General features: G+C 38.9%; 1 protein-coding gene across 2 annotated transcripts in view; it reads left to right on the top strand.

Moving 5' to 3' along the window:
• ODF2L (outer dense fiber of sperm tails 2 like) overlaps positions 1-11,196 on the top strand; it is a 312,052-nt gene that overhangs the window by 32,738 nt on the left and 268,118 nt on the right. The window lies entirely within an intron of this gene.

The following is an 11,196-nucleotide window of genomic DNA, read 5'->3' as shown; positions in this document are numbered from 1 at the left end:
GAAAGTGTAGATTGCTCTGGGTAGCATGGACATTTTAATTATGTTTATTCTTCTAATCCATGAGCATGGCATATTTTCCCATCTTTTTGTATCTTCTTCAATGTCTTTCAAGAGTGATTTGTAGTTTGNTAGGATATAGGTCCTTTACGTCTCTGGTTAAGTTAATTCCAAGGTAACGTATGGTTTTTGGTGTTATTGTAAATGGGATGGATTCCCTAATTTCTCTTTCTTCAGTCTCGTTATTCGTGTATAGAAATGCAACTGATTTCTGGGCATTGATTTTGTATCCTGCCACCTTACTGAATTGTTCTATAACTTCTAATAGTTTGGGAGTGGATTCCTTTGGGTTTTCCATATAGAGTATCATGTCATCTGCAAAGAGAGACAGTTTGACTTCTTCTTTGCCGATTTGGATACCTTTGATCCCTTTTTGTCTTCTGATTGCTGTTGCAAGGACTTCTAGTACTATGTTGAATAATAGTGGTGAGTGTGGGTATCCTTGTCGTGTTCCTGATCTTAAGGGAAAGGCTTCCAGCTTTTCCCCACTGAAAATTATATTTGCTGTAGGCTTTTCATAGATGATTTTTATGGGATTGAGAAATGTACCCTCTATTCCTACACTCTGAAGGGTTTTAATCAGGAAAGGATGCTGTATTTTGTCAAATGCTTTTTCTGCATCTATTGAGAGTATCATATGATTTTTGGCTTTTTTCTTATTGATACAATCTATCACACTGATAGATTTGCGAAGNCTTGCATCCCAGGGATGAATCCCACTTGGTCATGATGGATAATCCTTTTAATGTACTGTTGGATCCTATTAGCTAGGACCTTTTTGAGAATTTTGGCGTCCATATTCATCAGGGATATCGGATTGTAATTCTCCTTTTTGATGGGGTCTTTGCCTTGTTTGGAGATCAAGGTAATATTGGCCTCATAGAATGTGTTTGGTAGTTTTCCTTCTGTTTCTGTTTTTTGAAATAGGTTTAGGAGAATAGGTATTATTTCTTCTTTGAATGTTTGGTAGAATTCCCTGGGGAATCCGTCAGGCCCTGGAGGTTTGTTTCTTGGAAGGTTGTTTATCACTGACTCAATTTCTTCATAGTTAATTGGCCTATTTAAGAAATCTATTTCTTCCTGTTTCAGTCTTGGTAGTTTATAGGTTTCCAGGAAGGCCTCCATCTCTTCCAGATTGCTTAATTTATTGGCATATAGCTGTTGATAAAAGTTTCTAATAATCCTTCCAATTTCATTGGTGTTGGTTGTGACCTCTCCCTTTTCATTCATGATTTTATTAATTTGGGTCCTTTCTTTATTCTTTTGGATAAGTCTTGCCAGTGGTTTATCTATTTTATTAATTCTTTCAAAGATCCAGCTTCTAGTTCTGTTGATCTGCTCTACTGTTCTCCTGGTTTATAATTCATTGATCTCTGCTCTAATCTTGATCAACTGCTTTCTCGTGCATGGATTAGGCCTGTTTTCTATTGCTGTTCCAGCTACTTGAGGTGAGAATATAAAAACTGCATTTTAGATTTTTCTATTTTTTGAGTCAGGCTTGGATGGGCTATGTATTTCCCCCTTAGGACTGCCTTTGCAGTATCCCATAGGTTTTGGACCGTTGTGTATTCATNGTGTTTTCATTCTCGTTGGTCTCCATAAATTGTTTAAATTGATTTTTGATTTCCTGGTTTATCAAATCATTCATGAGCAGGATGGTTCTTAGTTTCCAAGTGTTTGAGTTTCATCCAAATTTTTCCTTGTGGTTGAGTTCCAATTTCAGAGCGTTGTGGTCTGAGAATATGCAGGGGATAATTTCAATCTTTTGGTATTGGCTGAGACCTGTTTTGTGTCCCAGAGCATGATCTATTCTTGAGAATGTTCCANCAGGGAATAATTTCAGTCTTTTGGTATCAGTTGAGACCTGTTTTGTGACCCAGAACATGATCTATTCTGGAGTATGTTCCATGTGCATTAGAATAGAATGAGTATTCTTTTGTTATGGGGTGTAGTGTTCTATATATGTCTATGAGGTCCAGCTCATCTAGTATGGCATTCAAAGCTCTTGTTTCTTTGTTAATTTTCTGCTTAGGTGATCTATCTATTGCTGATAGTGGAGTGTTGAGGTCCGCTACTATTAACGTTTTTTTATCTATATGTCCCTTTATTCTGGTTAAGAGTTGGCTTGTGTATCTTGCTGCTCCCCTGTTCGGGGCATAGATATTTATAATTGTCATATCCACTTGTTGGATACATCCTTTAAGAATAATATAGTGCCCTTCTGTGTCTCTAACTATAGCCTTTAGTTTAAAATCCAATNCAATCTGTCTGATATGAGAATTGCTACCCCTGCTTTCTTTTGAGGTCCATTGGCATAAAAGATGGTATTCCATCCCTTTACTTTCAGTCTGGATTTATTTTTAGGTTCAAAATGAGACTCTTGTAGGCAGCAAATGGATGGATCATGTCTTTTTATCCAATCTGCAACCCTGTGGCGTTTTCTGGGAGCGTTTAGAACTTTTACATTGAGAGTGATTATTGAGAGATATGATTTTAATGATTCCATGTTGCCTGTAAAGTCTTTGTTTCTATAGATTGTGACTTTCTGTTCTGTACCACTCTTGGCGCCTTTTTACTTTTATAGAACCCCCCTTAATATCTCCTGTAGGGCTGGTTTTGTGGTTACGAACTTGGTCAATGACTGGCGATTCTGGAAGGTCTTTATTTCTCCATCAATTCTGAATGACAGCCTTGCTGGATAAAGGATCCTTGGCTGCATGTTTTTCTCTGAAAGAGCTTTAAAAATGCCCCCCCCCCCCAACCCTTTCTCTTATTCCAGGTCTGTGTAGACTGGTCTGATGTAATTCTGATACCTTTGCCTTGGTACATGAGAAGTTTCTTTGCCCGGGCCGCTTTCAATACTGTATCCTTGGATCTAATATTTGCGAATTGCACTATGACGTGGCTTAGGTTTGTCGTGGTTGAGCCTGGGTGGGGTCCTCTGTGCCTCTTGGACATGAATGCTTGTTTCCTTTGCTAGATTAGGGAAGTTTTCAGCTACAATTTGTTCAAAATATCTCTTCTAGACCTCTGTTTTTCTCCATCCCCTCGGGGATGCTGATGATTCTGACATTGGAACACTTCATTGAGTCAGTAATCTCCCGTAACCTACATTCTTGAGATTGGATTTTTTTAAGCCAAGTTTCTGCTTTAGCTTTCTCTTCTACCAACCCATCCTCCAATTTGCTGATTCGTTCTTCTTTCTCATTTACCCTGGCCGTCAGAGCATCTAGTTTTGACTGCATTTGATTCATAGTATTTTTAATTTCTGCCAGATTTGCTCTCATTTCTGCCCTTAGAGATTCTATAATCTCGTTAATATTTTCATTAATATTTTTTTCAAGTCTACACATCATCTTGACCATTGTTACTCTGAACTCCATTTCTGATAATTTGGTTATATCCATATCCGTCAGTTCTGTGGCTGCGGCCACAGACTCATTGTCTTTTCTTTGCTGGGGGGGGGGATTTCTCCTTCTCATCAATCTGTTGAGGAGAGGTTGCGGGGTTGTCCAGAGCCCAAATTATTGACCGGGGCCCAGGCAGTATGCACTTGTTTTATAGAGACCTTAGGGATGTGGGCTTCTTGATTTTTCAGCCTGCCTTCTGGGGGAGAGGCCTGCCACACTGATACTCAGGGAACCCTGTTTGGGTAGAGTCGCTCTGTCCCCTGCGAGGGGGAATGAGGATGGGCACCCGGTGAGCTGGTATTTCTGGGCTTTTGTTCTCTGACGGCTTTTTGTGGCGGTTTGCTGTTCCTCTTCTGAGAGTCAGAGCTGCAGTGGCCGAATCCCAGCCTCTGACTCAGAACAGAGAGATCGCAGTCTGCTCTCCACTGAGCTCTTCTGGCCACTTTAACTCTGTTTCTGTTGGTGCTGCTAAACCCTACAGTGTCCCGGGATGTGCGCCCCACAGCCGGCGTCCCAGCCCTCACTTCCAGGGCTGGCACGTCTCTGTCCTTAGTGTTTATAACACCGCCAGCCGCCAGATGCCAGTCACCCCCACGCGCTCCATAGCTCTNTGTTTCTGTTGGTGCTGCTAAACCCTACAGTGTCCCGGGATGTGCGCCCCACAGCCGGCGTCCCAGCCCTCAATTCCAGGGCTGGCACGTCTCTGTCCTTAGTGTTTATAACACCTCCAGCCGCCAGATGCCAGTCACCCCCACGCGCTCCAGAGCTCCGTTACGGTGTGGTTCGTGCACTCTCCGGAGGTCTGGTTTTCAGACTGGTCACGCACGTTCCCAGGCTCACGGTCTCAGTCTGCTCTCTCGTGGGTGCCGGTTCTTGAGTCAGTCTGCTCCCCAGTGCAGGTGGCTACTTCTTCCCGGCGCCCAAGCGCAGAGGCTCCCTCCTCCTTCTTTTCATCTCCCGATATCTGTGCGCGGATTCAAGGCTCCCCGCTTCGTACCTCAATACTCAGTGCTGGAGTTGTTCATTTGTAGAGATCCAGATGTATCTTCCTGCATATCAGGCTGATTCCGTGGGTGTTCAGGATGGTCTGGTACCTATCCAGCTCGACTCAGGGGACCAGCTGAAAAAGGGGACACCTACTCCTCCGCCATCTTAACTCCTCCCTTATGTGTCTGTTTTTTTGTTCTAATACCATGCTGTCTTGGTGATCACAGCTTTGTAATATAGCACAAAATCAGGCAACGTGATGCCTCCAGGTTTGTTTTTCTTTTTCAACATTTCCTTGGCATCTGGGGTCTTTTCTGATTCCATATAAATTTTAGGATTGTTTTTTCCAGCTCTTTGAGAAATGCCAATGGTATTTTCACAGGGATGGCATTGAAAGTGTAGACATTTTAGCAATGTTTATTCTTCCAATCCATGAACATGGAATGTTTTTCCATCTTTTTGTGTCTTCCTCAATTTCTTTCGTAAGTGTTCTGTAATTTCTAGAGTATAGATCCTTACCTCTTTGCTTAGGTTTATTGCTAGGTATCTTATGGTGTTTGGTGTTATTGTAAATGGAATTGATTCCCTAATTTCTCTTTCTACAGTTACAATGTTAGTGTATAGAAGTGCCACTGATTTCTGTGCATTGATTTTGTATCCTGCCACATTACTGAATTGCTATATGAGTTCTAGTAATTTGGGGATGGAGTCTTTTGGGTTTTCCACATAAAGTATCATGTCATCTGCAAAGAGAGAGAGTTTGACTACTTTGCCAATTTGAATACCTTTTATTTCTTCTTGTTGTCTGATTGCTGATGCTGGGACTTCTAGTACTGTGTTGTACAATAGTGGCGAGAGTGCGCATCCTTGCCGTGTTCCTGATCTTAAGGGAAAAGGTCTCAATTTTTCCCCATTGAGAATGATGTTCGCTGTGGGCTTTTCATAGATGGTTTTTATGGGATTTGAGGAATGTTCCCTCTATCCCTACACTCTGAAGGGTTTTAATCAGGAAAGGATGCTGTATTTTGTCAAATGCTTTTTTCTGCATTAATTGAGAGGATCATGTGGTCCTTGTCTTGTCTTTTATTAATGTGTTCTATCACATTGATTGATTTGCAAATGTTGAACCACGCTTGCATTCCAGGAATAAATCCCACCTGGTCATGATGGATAATCCTTTTAATGTACTTTTGGATTGTATTGGCTAGGATCTTATTGAGTATTTTGGCATCCATGTTCATCAGGGATATTGGTCTGTAATTCTACTTTTTGATGGGGTCTTTGCCTGGTTTTGGGATCAAGGTAGTGTTGGCCTCATAGAATGAGTTTGGAAGTTTTCTTTCTGTTTCTATTTTTTGAAACACCTTCAGGAGAATAGGTATTATTTCTTCTTTAAATATTTGGTAAATTTCCTCTGGGAATCCATCTGGCCCTGGACTCTTGTTTTTTGGGAGGTTTTTGATTCCTGTTTCAGTTGTAGTAGTTTATAAGTTTCCAGGAAGGCATCCATTTATTCCAGATTGCTTAATTTATTGGTATATAGTTACTGATAATAATTTCTAATAATTGTTTCTATTTCCTTGGTGTTAGTCATGATCTCTACCCTTTCATTCATTATTTTATTAAGTTGGGTCCTTTCTCTTTTCTTTTGGATAAGTCTGGCCAGAGGTTTATCAATCTTATTAATTCTTAAAAAAACCCAGCTTCTAGTTTTGTTGATCTGCTCTACTATTTTTCTGGTTTCTATTTCGTTGATCTCTTCTCTAATCTTTATTATTTCTCTTCTCTTGATTGGTTTAGGTTTTATTTGCTGTTCTCTCTCCATTTCCTTTAGTGTGAGGTTAGCTTGTGCATTCAGGATTTTTCTACTTTTTTGAGAGAGGCTTGGATGGCTATGTATTTCCCTCTTAGGACCGCCTTTGCAGTGTCCCATAGATTTTGGGCCAATGTGTTTTCATTCTCATTGGTTTCCATGAATTGTTTAAGTTCTACTTTAATTTCCTGGTTAACCCAAACATTCTTTAGCAGGATGGTCTTTAACTTCCAGGTGTTCGAATTTCATTCAAATTTTTTCTTGTGATTGCATTCCTTTTTCAAAGCATTGTGGTCTGACAATATGCAGGGAATAATCTAATCTTCTGGTAGGGGTTGAGACCTGATTTGTGACCCAGTATGTGGTCTATTCTGGAGAAAGTTCCACATGCATTCAAGAAGAATGAGTATTCTGTTGGTTTAGGGTAGAATGTTCTATATATATCTGTGAAGGCCATCTGGTCCAATGTGTCGTTCAAAGCTCTTGTTCTTTGTTGATCTTCTGCTTAGATGATTTGTCTCTTGCTGAGAGTGGGGTGTTGAGGTTACTACTATCGAAGTATTATTATCAATATGATTCTTTATTTTGGTTAATAGTTGACTTATGTTGTTGGCTGCTCCCATGTTGGGGGCATAGATATTTACAATTGTTTGATCTTCTTGTTGGATAGACCCTTGATATAGTGTCCCTCTGCATCTCTTACTACAGTCTTTAGCTTAATAGCTAACTTGTCTGATATGAGAATTGCTACCTCAGCTTTCTTTTGAGGTCCATTGGCTTGAAAAATGGTTCTTCATCCCCTCACTTTCAGTCTGGATGTATCTTTAGGTTCAAAATGAGTGTCTTGTAGACAGTATATGGATAGGTCATGTGTTTTTATCCAATCTGCAACCCTGTGCTGTTTCGTGGGAGCATTTAGGCCATTCACATTGAGAGTGACTATTGAAAGATATGACTTTAGTGCCATCATGTTGCCTGTGAAGTCCCTGTTTCTATAGCTTGTCTCTATAAATTTCTGGTCTATATTACTCTTGGGGTCTTTCTTCTTTTATAGACTCCCCCTTAATATTTCTTGCAGGGCCAGCTTGGTGTTCACATATTCTTTCAGTTTCTGCCAGTCCTGGAAGCTTCTTGTCTCTCCATCCATTCTGAAGGACAGCCTTGCTGGATAAAGTATCCTTGGCTGCATGTTCTTCTCATTTAGTACCCTGCATATGTCTTGCCAGTCCTTTCTGGCTTGCTGGGTCTGTGACGTTATTCTGATGTTCCTCCCTCTGTACTTCAGAAATCTCTTCCCCCTAGCTGCTTTCAGGATTGCTTCCTTGGTTCTAAGATTTGCAAGTTTTACTATTATATGTTGGAGCATTGGTCTGTTCTCATTGATCTTGGGAGGGGTCCTCTCTGCCTCTTGGACACGAATGCTTGTTTCTTTCCCCAGATTAGAGAAGTTCTCAGCTATGATTTGCCCAAATATATCTTCTAGTCCTCTCTCTCTCTCCACCTCCTCAGGGATCCCAATAATTCTGACATTGGAACATTTCATGACATCATTAATCTATCTCAGTCTAATCTCTTGGGCTTTTAGCTGTTTGTCCCAGGCCTCCTTGGCTTCCTTGTATCATCTTATCTTCTAGCTCACTAATTCATTCTTCTGCCTCATTTACCCTGGCTGTCAGGGTATCCAGTTTAGACTGCATCTCATTCTTAGTATTTTAAAGTTCAGCCTGATTAGATCTCATTTCTGCCCTTAGAGATTCTATACTGTTGCTAATATTTTTCTCAAGCCTAGATATTGGCTTCATAATTGCTACTCTGAAGTCTGTCTCTGACATCTTGCTTATATCCATATCCATTAGGTATGTGGCAGAGGCCATAGTCTCTAATTCTTTTCTTTGTTGGGGGTTCCTCCTTTTAGTCATTCTGCTGAGGGGTGGTTGAGGGAATTTACAGAGTCCAAAGTATTAACTATGACCCAAGCAAGATGCACCTGTCTTATAGGGACCCTAGGGGTTGTTGTCCTCTTGTTCTTCCAGCCTGTCTTCTTGGGGAGGGCCTGCTGCACTGTTACTCATGCAACCTTGCTTGAGCAGAGTTGCCCTGCCCCCTGTCGAGGGTGGGGGAGCAGGTGGGCTCAAAGGAAACCGGTATTTTGAGCTTCTGTTCTCTGGTGGCTTTTCGTGTCTCTTCCCCCTCTTCCGAGAGTCAGAGCAGAAATAATGACCGCACCTAAACCTCTGACCCAGAGCAGAGAAATCATAGTCTGCTCTTCACTGAGCTCTCCATTTCTGTCTGTGCTGCTAAAAACCGCAGCCTGCCATGGTGATGTGCGCCCACAGCCTCTCCCAGAGGTCCTTTCCAGGGCCAGGGTGTGTCTCTGCCCTTTGTGCTTCTAAAACTGTGAGCTGCCTGGGTTTGCACACGCTCACCTGCAGCTCCTGGATCCTGTTTGAGGGTGCACTAAAGTCCTTTCCCGCTGCTACCAGTCTGTGAGTCTCCAAGTTTTTCTTTTTTAAAAATCATGAATAGATGGTGGAATATATCAAATGCCTTTTCTGTGTCTATGGAGATATTAAGAATTTTTTTCCCTTTAATCCATTAATATGGTGAATTGCTTTGATAGGGTTTCTTTTTTGTTATTATGAGTTTTAGTTTTTTTATTATTATTAGTTTCCTCATTTCATTTGGAACTCAAGGATAGAATTCAATTAATCTCCTTAATTGAAGATACCCTACCATCATTGGTGGATGGCTCCTCCATTATATCTTTTTACTTATTTTTATTTCACTATCCATAACCCTATTCCATTTCTCCTACCCCCAAGGGCTTTTGCTTTAAGGTGTTTATAATATATCCTGATAAAATAAAATGTTATTTTTTGTGTATGTCTTTGTGTTAATTTATAAAAATTGTATTGTTTTATATATTATACTTTGTTTCAACTCTTTTCACTCAACACTAAATGTTTGAGATCTATTTTGTTGCTATATATGCATCCAGTATACTATTTCTAAGTGTAGTATAGTATTTCAGAGTCTGTATCCATTGCATGTATTTATCTCTTCCCCTAAGGGTGGTCGCCTAAAGTATCTTTCAACTTTCTGTAACCACAAAATAATATTGTGGTAAATATCTTCATGTAAGTTACCTTTGATTTGTGTGCTAGTTTCTTTGATGTTTATACCCAGGTGTGTGATTGTTGGAGCATGGGATAATGTGTATATGGAATTCATTAAGTACCATCAGATTATTTTCCATAATACTGCTTCACTTACACTCCTCCACTAAAGGATGAGAAATCTTATTTCTTTACTTTCTTACCTACAATTGGTGTTATCTGATTTTTAATTTTTATTAATCTGAGGGATGTTAAGGTGTATCTCAATATTGTTACAATTGGTATTTCTCTGATTCTAGTGAATTTCTCTGATTTCTGCACTTATTTGAACTTCCTTTAAATGATTTGCCTACTTATATCCTCTGCCTATTTTTCTATTGAAGTTTCCTGTCTTTTTGTTATTCATCCATAGCTGTTCCTGTACATACCATGTATTGAGCTAGTTTTCCTAACACTATCTGGAAAGTAGTTGTGGTGTGACCTTACTTTTCTGATGGCTCTAAAAAGAATTGTTGATTTTCAGTTATTTAGCTTTTTTCTTGTTGTGAGGATGGGCTGATGACCCCTAAGCTCTTTACATGTGAGACCAGTGCTGTTGATTATTATAAATTGACCTTGTGTCTGGTAACTTTGCAGAATTTTCCTACTAGTCTTAATTATTTGTTAATTCTATTAGATTTTCTATGTCACCGACAAATAATTACACTTTTTTATGTTTCTTTCCAATTATTGTATCTTCTATTCCATTTTTTTTCTTACTTCATAGGACTCTTTCCTAAGTGACTGCTAAAGTTCTATGAATCATTTCTTAGTTTAGTGGCCATATAAATAAGAATAAGTTATCTCCTGACCCTTTGAGACTTTAATAGTTAACAATAATTTTTTAATGATTTATGGACTCTGAAGTGATTTATTTTCTTAGGAATTTAGAATTTTCCCTCTCTGGTATCTAATTTCATATCCCCACTTGAAGATTTAATGCCTCTTTTTATTTTTAAATGATCAGGATTTAGACATTAAGTTTCACAGTATCAGGTTAGTAAAGTTTTCGAAGATTTCATTTTTAATGAAAAATGGTTGAATTATAATATACTTTTATGCATACATGTATTGAGATGATAATTTTTGTTTTTAATATATTAATGTGATGAATTTTGTTAATCTTCTAAGCTTAAACCACCTTTGGATTCTTGGTATAATTTCAACTTGGTTATAATACATTATTTTTTAAAAAATTTAAATTCATTTTATTTTATTTTTATTATATATATTTTTTATATATTCTTCTGGATTTGGTTTGCTAATGTTTTATGGTTTTTTTCCCTGACTTTTCCAGGTATATCACAATACTTCCTCCTTTCAGACATTCAAAGAGTTTTAAAAATCTTTCTGCCTATAAACAAAAGATTTTCTTCTAATATAACAGTCACTCTTTGTCTTTCTTAGAAAAAAATCACACTATTGCTATATTAATAGCTGAATTTACATTTTATTAGAGAGTTACAAATTTGATTGACATAATACAGTTGAGTTCCTGAAAGGCTATGTGTTGATTCAGGTCACTGTTATTAAGTGGTTAGTTTTCATTATATCAAGTCCTCACAATACTATGTGCACATCATACTTTGTGGATATTTTTTATGTCACAGGCCAAATTTGAATTTCTTTGAAGGTATGAAAATATTTATTGATTTTTCCCCCTTTTTCCCCTCCATGCTGTGCCTTTTATTCCTGTGACTTACTCCATACCTGGAAGCCTGTACCTCTCACTCCCCTTTACACATTTTGCCCCTCCCCCCCACTCCCCTATATT

Source organism: Ailuropoda melanoleuca, chromosome 2 (genome assembly GCF_002007445.2).
Source record: "Ailuropoda melanoleuca isolate Jingjing chromosome 2, ASM200744v2, whole genome shotgun sequence".
In the NCBI taxonomy this organism is placed as follows: domain Eukaryota; kingdom Metazoa; phylum Chordata; class Mammalia; order Carnivora; family Ursidae; genus Ailuropoda; species Ailuropoda melanoleuca.
This window is presented reverse-complemented; position numbering and strand designations above follow the sequence as displayed.